Consider the following 13,137-nt stretch of genomic DNA (forward strand, 5'->3'; position numbering starts at 1 on the left):
GAAAGTAACAGGAAATTAAAACATTTAGCTAACCTTAAATGATGGGTGAGGGCAGTAAAGAGCAAGTCATTCTGCAGAGGGGAGGGACGGTGCTCTAAACACACACACACACACACACACACACACACACACACACACACACACACACACACACACACACACACACACACACACACACACACACACACACACACACACACACACACACACACACAATACATTGGTGCCAAAATCAGCCGAAAAAAAAAAAAACTAATTTAAATGTACAGTGAAGACAGCGGTGGATAAGTCATTTGGGTGGGAGGAAAAGAGAGATGGTGTGGGAAGGAAGGTGGTGTGGGAAGGGAAGTGCTGTGAGAGGGGAAGTGCTGTGAGAAGGGTGGTGGTGTGAGAGAGGTGGTGGTGTGAGAGAGGTGGTGGTGTGAGAGGGGTGGTGGTGTGAGAGGGGTGGTGGTGTGAGAGGGGTGGTGGTGTGAGAGGGGTGGTGGTGTGAGAGGGGTGGTGGTGTGAGAGGGGTGGGTATCCAGTCACTCCGCTCTTGTGCAAATACTTACTTGGAGTGCTACCGGATTCCTTGTCAATGAGGGCTTGGGCTTGGTGTGAGAGGGGAGAGAGGTGTTACTGGGTGACTGTGGGGAAAGTAACTGAAAAAAAAAAAAAAAAAAAAAAAGGGTGAAGGAAACGAGGAGAGGAGAGGAAAAGTGAGGAAAGTAAAGTGGAGAGGTCACTAGAAAATAATGGATGGGAAAAATAAAAATGAAGGATACTGAAGAGGAGAGGAAGAGAGGAGAGTAGAGAGGTTACGGACTAGATTACATCCGCTCTATTCAGCTAAAGAAGAAAGAGGATGGGGATGAAGAAGAGGAGGAAAAAAATTTGTGTGATGGTGGGATGAAAGACAAAGAGGTGCAAAATTAATAAGGAAGTTTAATGCGCAAGGAGTATCAAGAGGAAAAAGTATGACAAGAAAATGGGCGAAAAGATAGAATGAAAGCGACAATAAAAGAAGCGGAAGAGGGATGAGGGGTGGGCGAAAGTTAGAATAAGGCTAAGGAAGAGGAGTATATTTAATGATGGAAGATGACAGGGAAGAGTAAGAAAGGATAGGTGAAGGAAGAAGAAGAGGTGAAGGTGGGTGAAGAGAAATACTAGGAAAAGGAGATGAGAGAATACCAAGAGAACAAGGAGAAAAAGTAAGAGGCATGTAAGAGTGTAAAATGAGAAGGTAAGAGAATATGACAGTCATTCCTTACAATGTACCCCCGAGCAGGCAGACAGGCAGGTGAGACTAGGCAGGCTCCTCATTACCTGGCTCTTACCTGGCCGTTTCATTACTCTCACCTTACCTGCCTTACCTACACCCTCATTACTGTACACTAATACTTGATTATGAATGAGGTGGTAGTGATGAACTTATTAATGCTATTTCTGATAAGGAACAATAATAATAATAATAATAATAATAATAATAATATATAATAATAATAATGAGAATGATAATAAAATAACAATAATAATACCGTAATAATGATAATAATAATAATATTAATAATAATAATAATAATAATAATAATAATAATCCATCCCATCCATCCATTGCCAGACGCCATGTATCCCAAATGGGGTGGCCAAGGGCTCAGAGTTAATTGTTTTACAGGGAGGGGCACCAATCCTCCACCAACCCCACTCGACGTAGGGATGCCAACAGCATCCGGTGTTCCCAGGCGGTCACCCATCCAAGTACTAACCAGACCCAACGTTGCTTAACTTCGCTGATCGGATGGGAAGCGGTGTACTCAACGTGGATAATAATAATAATAATAATAATAAATAATAATAATAATGAGAATAATAATAAAATAACAATAATAATACCGTTATAATGATCTATCTATCTATCTATCTATAGCCCGACGCCCTAATCCCGCAAAGGGTGGCCGCAGACAAACGCCTCCAAGTCGCTCTGAAATCACTATTTGACTACCCTCCCCCCAACTCACCCCCCCCTCCCTCATATACCTCTCAACTCCATCCCTCCACCTCATCCTCGGTCTACCTCTCCCTCTCCCTTCCTCCACCTCACCTTCATACACCCTCTTAGTCAGTCTTTCATTCTCCATTCTCTTCACATGTCCAAACCACCTCAGTGTATTTCTCCTAATCTTCTCAACCACATCCTCATCCACCCCACAGCGTTCCTTCACTTCTTCATTCGTCAACCTGTCCCTCCACGTCACTCCACATGCTCCTCTCAAGTAACTCATTTCCACTGCTCTCACTCTTGACTTGTTCCCCTCTTGCAAGGTCCATGCTTCGCTTCCATACGTCAGGGTAGGGATCACAATACTATCATGCAGTGACTTCTTAACTTCCATACTCACCTCCCTATTCCTCATCACTGCTTTCAGTGTACCAACAACCTTCCTTCCCTGCTGTACCCTTTCACGCACTTCATCCCCCAAAGTTCCATCCTTATTCATCACACTACCCAAGTACTTGAATGCACTCACATTCTCCATATCCTCACCATCCAACCTCATTGCACACTCTGTGACTTCATTCCTCTCAAACACCATAACTTTACTTTTGTTTACATTAAGTTTCAGATTCCTCCTCCTACACACTGTCCCAAATTCATTCACCAAACCTTGCAACTCCCATTCATCTTCACTCAACAGTACTGTATCATCAGCAAACAGCAAACACCGGAAGCTTCCAAATCTCACCCTCATTTATTAGAGCCACCCCCACATCCACTGCCCTACCCTGCACCTCCTTTACAACCCCATCCATGTATATATTAAACAGCCATGGAGACATCATACAACCCTGTTTCAGTCCCACATTGAGATCAAAGAACTCACTCAGCTCACCATCCACTCGCACCGTAACCCTAGCTCCCTCGTACGTACTCTTCACAGCACTCAACAATTTCCCCTCCACTCCATATATTATTAATACCTTCCACATACCTTGCCTATCTATTCTGTCATAAGCTTTCTCCAAGTCCATGAAGGCAGCATACACTTTCCTTCCCTTCTCTAGATACTTCTCCACTAAACATCTTAGAACAAATATCTGATCTACACACCCTTTTCCCTTCCTAAATGCCCCTTGTTCTTCTCCAACTAGCTCCTCTGTCATATGCCTAACCCTATCAATGAGTATTCTACCATATATTTTACCAGTCACACTAAGTAGACAAATACCCCTATGGTTACCACATACTTCTCTCTCTCCTTTTCCTTTGTATAAAGGAACAATTATACCTGATTTCCAGTCCTCTGGAACCCTTCCCTCATCCCAAGCCAATCTACACAACTTCCATATCCACTCCACAACAATCTCACCCCCATACCTAAGCATTTCACCACACACTCCATCAATTCCTGGAGCCTTTCCCAGCTTAATATTCTTCATCGCTTCCACTACTTCCGACCTACTGATCTCTTCCTCCCTCCTCTCATCTCTTCTTCTCCCAGCCATTCCCCAACCACTTATACTCGCACTGCTTTCACTCTCCACATTCAACAAATCCTCAAAGTGATGATAATAATAATAATAATATTATTATTATTATTTCTATTATTATTATTATTATTATTATAAACTTTAACATTATTTTTATTATTAGCGTTATCATTATTATCATCAAGAATATCACCATAAACATTAACATTATCTTTACTATTAGGAATATCATTTTGATATTATATCTTTTCTGCTACATCATCATCATCATCATTATCAACACTTTCATCATAATCTTAACACAAACACTTTCCATATTTAACCAGGCAGACAAAAGACCTGACCACACAGTAATTGTTGAGTCTCTGCTTGCCAGTGTACTAAAGCAGGCCTAAGTGATGACAGGCAGACATGGCGTTAAGCAGACAGGCAGAGACAGAGAGACAGGCCGGCAGGGGACTAGCAGACAGGGGAAAGCAGATACTGAGGCAGAAACACAAGCAGGTAAATTAAGATAAGCTAAGTGGGGAGAGGTAGGAAGGTAGGAGGATAAGGAAACAGAGAGGCAGGGAGGTAAGTAGGAAAAGAGGTAAAATGGGCAAGAAGGGAGATGGGAAGGCAAGCAGACAAGAAAAGAAGTAGGCAGACAAAGATTGGAAGACAGCAGAACAGGTAGACGGTAAGATGATTAAGTAGGAAGACAGGAATAAGAATTGAAAAGATGGTAAGAATATGGATATAGACAGTACGACAGACAGACAGACAAGTAGATGCACAGTGACAGGTCAGCAGAGGGTAAGAAGATGGAGGAGGGGGCCAAGATAACGAGACAGAGACAGACAGGAAAAAGAAGTAGGTAGGTAGGAAGGGGGGGGGGGAACAGACGGGAAAATAGACAGACAGGTTGAAAGACACGAGGGCAAGAGGGTAATAGGACAGAGTTATGGATAAGCAGAGGTAATGGAAGCTGAGTAGATTGAAAGGTTGAAAGGAAGGTGGATCGGTAGTAAGGTAAGAAAATTGGTTGATGGGATGAATGACAGGTAAGGAGGTAGGTGAAGAGATAATGATAGAAGATGAGTAGGTAGGAAGGTACAAAAATAGGTAGGCAGGTAAGACAGGTAAGCAGAAAGATGGGTAGACAGCAAAAAAAAAAAAATACAGAGAAAGATAGTGATGCGACACGTAGAAAGGGAGAAAAGAAAGAGAGGACGAAACGAGAGGGAGAAAGGGCGAGAAAAAACTAGTCAGGAAGGTAGGTAGGTCTAAAGGGAAGATTAGAACTGGACTGTCTGCTTCTCACTCTACCAAAGCAGATCTAGGTGGTGAAAGCCAAGCATGGCATTAAGCAGACAGGCCAAGGCAGAGAGACAGGCCAACAAGGGGCTAAGAGACAGAAGGAGACAGATAATGAAGCAAATGCACGGACAGGAAAATAAAGACAGGCTGGATGGGGAGAAGTAGGAAGTAGGGAGGATAAGGAGGAGGTAGGAAGGCGAGAGGGAGGATCATGAAGGCAGGTAGGCAAGAGAACATAAGGGCAGATAGGCAACAGAACAGGAAGAAATGAGGATGATGGGTAGGCAGGAAGGTTAGGATAAGGAGGAGGTAGGGAGGCGAGAGGGAGAATCATGAAGGTATGTAGGCAAGAGAACATAAGGGCAGATAGGCAACAAAACAGGAAGAAATGAGGATGATGGGTAAGCAGGTAGGTTAGAGTGTAGGTAAGCATAAAATAAGGACGATAGTGAGGAAGAGGCACGGGTAAGAGAGTAGAAGGGAAAATGGGTAGGAAAAGAGGGAGGCAGGATGACAAGAGGAGAGGCAAGAAGAGAGGGCGACAGGAAAATGAGTGGGCATAAGAGGAGGGCATTAGAAAGGCAGAGCGATAAGCAAGCCGGGAAACAAGCAGACATGGCGTTAAGCAGACAAGCAGAAGGCAGATGGACGTGCCAGCAGAGGGGTGAAGAGACGGAGAGGAAGATGATGAGGCAGAGATTTAGACAGAAAGATAAGTGGACTGAGCGAAGAGGAAGACGCAGAGAGGCAGGGCGGTATGAAGATGGGTGAGCAAGGAAAAAGAAAACAAAAGACAGCAGAGCCAGACACAAGGTAAAAAAAAAAAAAAAAAAAAAAGGAGAGACAGGTAGGCAGGTAATGAGGAAGACATGCAGGAAGACAACAGTTAGACAGGTTGAAGAAGTAGATGACAGGCAGAGAGGCAAGGAAAATGAAAGATAGATTAGACAGATAGATATAAAGATGGGATTAGACATATAGATAAACAGATAGGGATAGACAGTCAGATAGGTGGATACATACATACATAGATGAAAGATAGAGATACATAGAGACAGACAGACAAGCAGACAGACAGACACACAAGCAGAGAGAGAGAGAGAGAGAGAGAGAGGGGTGAAAGGCATGTGAAAGGACTGGGGGCGGGGGAATGAGAGCAAGGATACAATAATGCTTGAGAGGCTTAGTCAAAAATTTCAAAGGTAATTTACAGTAGGTCAGCTTCATACATCATAATTTCTATCCTAAGCTTTACACACACACACACACACACACACACACACACACACACACACGTCAGATGATGAGACAGAACTGTGACTAGTTTAAGTATTTTGTCTTGTGAGTGGCTTATAAGTGAATTATATTTTTGGATCATATTCCTGGTTTGGCGGGTCTTAGTACACATCCCCCTCTGGCCACGTCCTTGATTACTTTCCTCGTAGTGAAGGGGTTTAACTAAATGTCTGTATTTTTTATCTATCTACTGCCAGACGCCTTAATCCCGTAATGGGTGGCCAGAGACAAATCGTCTCCATGTCGCCCTGTCCCCTGCCATTTCGCTGCCCTCCCCCCCCTTAACTTACATCCCTCTCTCTCATATACCTCTCAACTCCATCCCTCCATCTCATCAGTAACTAATACATATAAATCTTCACGATCACAGAGGGGCCAAGACATTACATATTATTCCTTATTTTTTAACATGGGACCACGGACACACTCTTATCGGATTGCAGGGCTGCACATCAAATTCTGATAAATACAAAAAAAAAATTGTGGCAAGATACTTATACATTTATCACGCACAAAAAGTCACATTAAATATTACCGGAAAAAAATAAGTTACTTGTAGTTTGGAGGACAATTAAGGAAGAATAAGATAAGGCTTTGTAACAAGACAGACAAGTCCATATATCCAGTATATATTCGTAACCAAGACCTTCAAACATTCAACCCCCCTTCCCCAAAAAAACTACGGATATATACAGAAAACAGAATTACTGTAAATCTGAAAAATATTTATAAATGGATTCACTGATGAAGCATAAGAAAAGCATTGATGATAAGGGAGATAGATGCAACAATATTGATTATATTCGCACCTAAAAATTAGATACACTTAAAATCCAGATGTGTAGAGAAGCCAGCGTAAATCTATAATAATATTAATAATGGAACGTATTGATAAGTAATAAAGGTAGGGTATATAACAAAGGAGACATGATATTCACTGAAAGAATTCTTGGCACAACAATTCTGATGGAAAAAGGTAGGGATATAAATAGACAAAAAAAAAAAAATCTGTACCGATATTGGTAAGGGAAAGTTTTGCTGAAAATTAAGAATAGATTTGAAACACGAGACATGTGGAAATATACGAAGGAAATCTGTACCAAAGAAGAGGAAAAAAAAACGATAAAATATATGTAAAACTAAGCATCTAAAATACTAAAATATCAGTAAGGGGACGTAACAATAATTATACTTAAGAAGAGTGTTAAAAATAAATAGGTGTGTGGATAATAAAAATCTCGTAAAAAAAAAAAAATATATATTAATGAGAGCACGTCCATGAGAAACCAGACTTCAGAAATCACGCCTCAGTGTTAAAAACCAAGACTATTCAGCGATAAGGTTCCCGATGCGTAACTAACGCACTGATAACCACCAAGGAATACTGATAAGAGGAGAGATAAAGAAATGAGTAAAACCAGTAAAGAGAGCCTAGAGAGAAAAACGTATCCTTGGAAAACTGGTATTAAGTATAGTGTTGCTGACAGGAGGAAAGCCACTGGGGGTCAAGTAGCGTTGCCAGTTTAGCGAGTTTGAAGCCAGATCGAGTAAAATTCGCTTCAGTTTAGCGAGGAATAATTAGGAACCCTGGCCAAGATCTAGCGACAACTTTTAAGAGATCAAAACCCAATTTTAGTAACATTCTAGCAGTTTTAGCACAATTTTTAAAGAGATATTTAAGGTATATTTGTGCTTTTCGCTGTTCAAACAAATTACTTCTTCCACATCGACGACGTATCTAGTCATTATACAGGGGAATCAATAGTCAGGTTACACAGGAGGGAGGGATCACGGCAGCCATTGACACGGCAAACCTCACGAAGCACAGAAAATATCACTGCGAGGAATGTCTGCATAAACTGTGATAATACTGAACATTGTGGTGTGACTACTTCCCTGTATCGTTACATAATACAGTATCTCTGTGTTAAATCACCCAGTATTCTTGCCATTAACAGACGATTTTATTCTGCGTAGGAGAAAGCCCTGGTCCCGTATTCTCGCCGAGTAAGGAAGCTCCCTAGCACCTTTTCCTTTGTGATTTATTTTTGGATGTGCCAGGTTACTATCGTTTTGTACGTTATTCATGTTGAGTATGGCGATGCGTGAAGGATTTATATAACACAGAAGAGGACAATAAGTTGTAATAAGCAAACGAAATCGCTTAGGAAAAGGTGTTAGGGAGCTTAACCAACAAGATTACTGGCTTTGGTGATCAAGGAATTACTGAAGGCTTTCCCAAACGCTTCCAAATCAAGAAGTCTGTACAAAAATTAAACAATATGATCCTAAGGAGAAAAAAATAAGATTAAAGACGATGATGGCGTGCTCGGGGTAAATACGCTAAGAGAGTAAGTTTAGCGGTAGTTGTGGCTTCGGTCTGGCAACACTGGGTCCCCAAACAGGCCTGGGTTAGCATAAAAACACACGCTGCTGAAAAAAATGAACATGCGTTCCAATCAGTACCTCCTGCTTGACTGATTGGCTGTTTCCCCCACTCAGCCCCACTTACCAAGCTACCGAGAGCCTTAGCATTAACGCATCTCTCTCTCTCTCTCTCTCTCTCTCTCTCTCTCTCTCTCTCTCTCTCTCTCTCCTACGCTACGCTCCGGCACGAACAGGTAAGAACCCCGTGGCCAAGATATCGTTCCGTCATCATCATCAACTTCACAAAAACTTCAACCCAGATTCCTTGTTCATTTTTTTTTTTTTTTTCATATTTTGGTCCTTATCATCGTCCGCAGCAACCCCTTCAGTACGATGACGTCTTTGTTAATACTATTCTCACTAACGCCAGGCGATTTTATTCAGTTGAGAGAGAGAGAGAGAGAGAGAGATGAGTGGGGAAGGTTAGTATCGACGTAGATATTATTAGCATCTTTGATAACAACAGGAGAATTACCATCGTTATTATCACTATCATTATCTTCATTATCTCCTGTACTGTCATCATCATCACCACCACAGGCAGCACTATCATCATCCCTAAAATCATCATCATCATCATCATCATCACCACCACAGTCAGCACTATCATCATCCCTAAAATCATCATCACCCTTAACTCATCATTATCATCATCATCCCTAAAATCATCATCACCCTTAACTCATCATCATCATCCCTAAAATCATCATCACCCTTATCATCATCATCATCATCACCCTTAACTCATCATCATCATCATCATCACTAACAACATCCACAAAAATCTGCTGTTTGTGAGATCAGTAAAAAATAATGATAGGCATATTCGTCTAGTCTCTCTCTCTCTCTCTCTCTCTCTCTCTCTCTCTCTCTCTCTCTCTCTCTCTCTCTCTCTCTCTCTCAGTTCTCCTTTTCAACTGCTCTGTATCAAAAAAATATCAAAGGCCCGTTTAATAGGTACTGCTATTTTCTCGACCCGTAGTTACCCTAAGTCAGGATTTCAGGAAGTTAAAGTTATTATTTATTTCTCTCTTCTCCTGTCTTCCTCTACCCTACTTCTTCCTAAAACTTCCAAGGTGAACACTCTCTCTTCATCTATCTACTCATCAGTTCATATATATCTAGCTATCTATCTATCGCCAGACGCCTAATCCCACTCTTCACCCAGGACGATAAAAGTGCTTAAGACTTCAACAATTCCCATCATTTCATCTCTTCTGGCAGCCCAAGTCGCCTTCCCTCATGCACTCTTCTGCTTTACTCTTTCATCTCGTTCTCGGTCTCTCTCTCCCTCTCTCTTTCCATTCCCCTGTTCTGTTTGTCCTACTTTCCTTTTCCTGCTTGTGGAATCTGTCTACCTTATTTATAATGCTGAGAAGTTGATTAATGATGATGATGAAGAGGATGAGGAAGAGGAGGAGAGGAGAAGGAGGAGGAGGACGATGAAGATGACGATAATGACGATGATGACGACGTTTTATTGTCCATGTAAATGTAATAAACAAGAAATAAGTACAGCCAAAGAAAATATTTAACACTTCCAGCAACCACCTACCAAATTATGTAAATCGTTAGGTAATTTTATTCAGTCGGTTCAGTTGATACCATTGTCTCTTAAAGGCCTGAATACTAACTCGACAAAACCTTTCACTAACCACCAACCACATAGATAGGTTAAACATGGAGAGCAGTGGACGATTTAAATTTCTCAGGCTCCTACATCTCCCTCTCACCTGAACAAAATCGTCTGGCGTTAATTGGAATGAAACACAGAAGAGGCCAACCAAGGAAATGTAAATAGTGACAGTATTAATTCTCTCTAGTTAGTACATTTCCCTCTCAGCTAATTAAAACTGGCATCATTTGGAACAAAGTACTTGAGATGGTTAGACCGTAAGAGAGTCAATTTAGCTTAGTAGTGACCACAGACACTCGAAAGGTTAAAACTGCTGAAAGAAACTGCGAACCTACGACCAGAAAAATCCCATCTGCTTCATTAAACAGCCTCAAGTACCAATAACCAGACAGTAAACACACCCCTCCTGACAAGCCGAGAAAACTACAAGCGCAAATTAAAGTCTAACGCGAACTGGAGCAGGGAGGACATACCAGGGCAGGGCAGGGTCAAGCAGGTTTGTGGGAGGACAGGGCAGGGCAGGGCAAGGCAGGTTTAAGGCAGGACAGGTTTGGGGGAAGGCAGGGCAGGTCGAGTTTTGAGCTGGACGTGGGGGAGAGGAGCCAGAGATAGCAGGGTCAAAGACAGGGTTGGATGGGCAGGGCTGAGAAAGAGAGGCAAAGAGAAAAAAGGCAGTGTAGGGTAGGGTAGGGTAGGGTAGGGTCTTGTAGGTTAGTCAGGCAGGGAGGGCTAAGGGAGTGGAATGTAGGGTAGGGCAGGGTTATGTAGGGATGAATAAGGTGGCATAAGGTACGATACAGTAATGCCATGTGGATTACTTAGACAGGGTAGTGACAAACGGTGCAAGATAGGGTAGAGAGGGAAGGGTAGGGTCAAGCAGTATTTCGCGAGACAAGGGAAGCGTGGCAAGGTAGAGAGTGACAGGGGACGGCATGGTAGGGTAGAATAGGATAATGTCATGAAGGATCTAGAACATGTAAGTCTTAATCCGTCAGAATTAACCTCTCCAGCATGATGTCTCGTATTCTTCATGTTCGATCCCATGTCAGACGATTTTATTCAGCTGGTAGCGAAGGAGTTAAGAAGAGGATGGCGATGGCAGGGCAGGACAGGATTATGATAGGACCTGTCGAGGCGAAAGATGTGATAGCAAAACAGGCATAACAGGAACGGAGCGAGTCGGGCACGGTAGAAAATGGGAAAGGCAGGGTAGGCAAGGCAAGAGAATGGCAGAGCAGGGCAGGGGAATGCAGGTCAGGACAAGACAGAAGTACACAAGACAAGACAAGGTAAGGAAATAAGGCAAGGCAAGGCAACACAGGACAGAGCATGGCAGGGCAACATAAAGTATGGCAACGGAGGGCAAAACAAGGCATGGCAAGGCAGGCAGAGAAGGGCAAGGCAAGACAAGGCAAGGCAGGGCAGGGCATAACGCATTAAGGAAGGGCATGAAATAGCACAGTAAGGCAAGGCAATGTATAGCACAGAAAGGCATGGTAAGATATAGCAAAACAGGGCAGGTTGGGGTGGGGCGGGGCAAGGCGGGGGCAGGTAAAGGCACTGGGCGGCATCAGGTATCAGCACACCGGGCAGCGCTGACAGGTAATTGTCCGACCCTACCTAAACTTGGCACAATCAAAGGTTAGTGTCAGTCAGGGACCCTGTTGTTTGGGACCGACGGGGGGCCAAGAGAGGGAATGGGGGATGGGAGTAGAGAGGGGGATGAAGGAGATAGGGAGAGGAAAGGAGGGTGACGAAGGTAAGAGTGAATGGGTACAGATGACAGAGGCAGGGAGTGAGGGAAGCAAGCGGGGTGAGGGAGGGAGTAGGTGAAGGAGGCAGATGGTGAGAGAGAGTAAGGTTGCAAGGGAGGTAAGAGGGTGAGGGAGGGAGGAAGGAGATGAGTGAGAGAGAAAGGAGGTGAGGGAGGGAGGATGGAGGTAAGGGAGGGAGGAAGGAGGTGAGGGAGGGAAGAGAGAGGTGAGGGAGGTAGGGAGGAGATGAGGGAGGGAGGACAGAGGTGAGGGACATGGGAAGGAGATGAAGAAGGAAGGAAGAAGGGTGAGAGAGGGTAGAAAGAAAGGTGAGAGAACAAGATAATGTTTAGAAGTTTAAGTAGCAGAGAAAGAGGATATCAGGGAGTGGGGGAGAGCTAGAGTGAGGGAAAAGGTGTTTAAGAGGAGCATGAGGCGTGAAAGAGGTATGGAAAGGTGACAGTGTAAATGTATGAGGGAGGAAGGGAAAATGTGAGGAATGAAAGACAAGAGGTAAAGGAGAGTGGGGGAGGGGGAGTGAGGGTGACGGTGAAGGGAGAAGATGGGGATGAGGGAAACGAGAAGTGAGAAAGAGTCAGAGGGAGAGGGGGAAGATCGAGGAGGGGATGTAGGAGTGAAGGGAGGCTGAGGTAGGGAGGTGGGGGTGAAGGGAGGATGAGGTAGGGAGGTGGGGGAGTAAGGGAGACAGGGATTGAGTGAGGGGGCGGGAGAGAGAGCAGCAAGAACTGAGGTGATGAGATAAGAAACGAGAGCACTGAAAACAGGCCGGGTTAAGTGGAAAAGTAAGTATGCACAGAATGAACACTATCCCAATTATAGAAAGAAAAAACAAAAACAAATGTACGCAAGCATAAAATAAAGCACCCTTAATCAATAAAGAAACAAGTGCACATGACAACACGAACAGTCCACACTAAGAAAACAAAAAATAAGCAAACAGAAATAGATACACACAAATCAAAACAAAACAAAAGCAAGCCAGAAAAAATCCCACACGAAGGAAAATAAAGGCAGACAAAATAAAGTCCTCAAGTAAGCTCTTTAGAATGGTGATCTTTTTCTCTTTTTATTCTTGCCTCTGGTCGATTATTTTATCTATGAACAACCCCCTAATAGCGAAGGGCTTAATGGAGGCTATACCTAACCCCTCCAGTTCTTTAGTCTCTCCAAACTTATTAAAATCGTCTGGACACAGGAAGAATATGCTAAAAAACTGGCGTCATCCTCGTGAGG

General features: G+C 43.2%; 1 pseudogene; it reads right to left on the minus strand.

The window, feature by feature from the left end:
• Nucleotides 1–1,699: 1,699 nt before the first annotated feature.
• Nucleotides 1,700–1,817, minus strand: LOC145393595 (5S ribosomal RNA; annotated as a pseudogene).
• Between the last annotated feature and the right edge of the window lie 11,320 nt (nucleotides 1,818–13,137).

Source organism: Coenobita brevimanus, chromosome 24 (genome assembly GCF_032717465.1).
Source record: "Coenobita brevimanus isolate Jiangsu-jjx chromosome 24, ASM3271746v2, whole genome shotgun sequence".
Taxonomy (NCBI): Eukaryota; Metazoa; Arthropoda; class Malacostraca; order Decapoda; family Coenobitidae; genus Coenobita; species Coenobita brevimanus.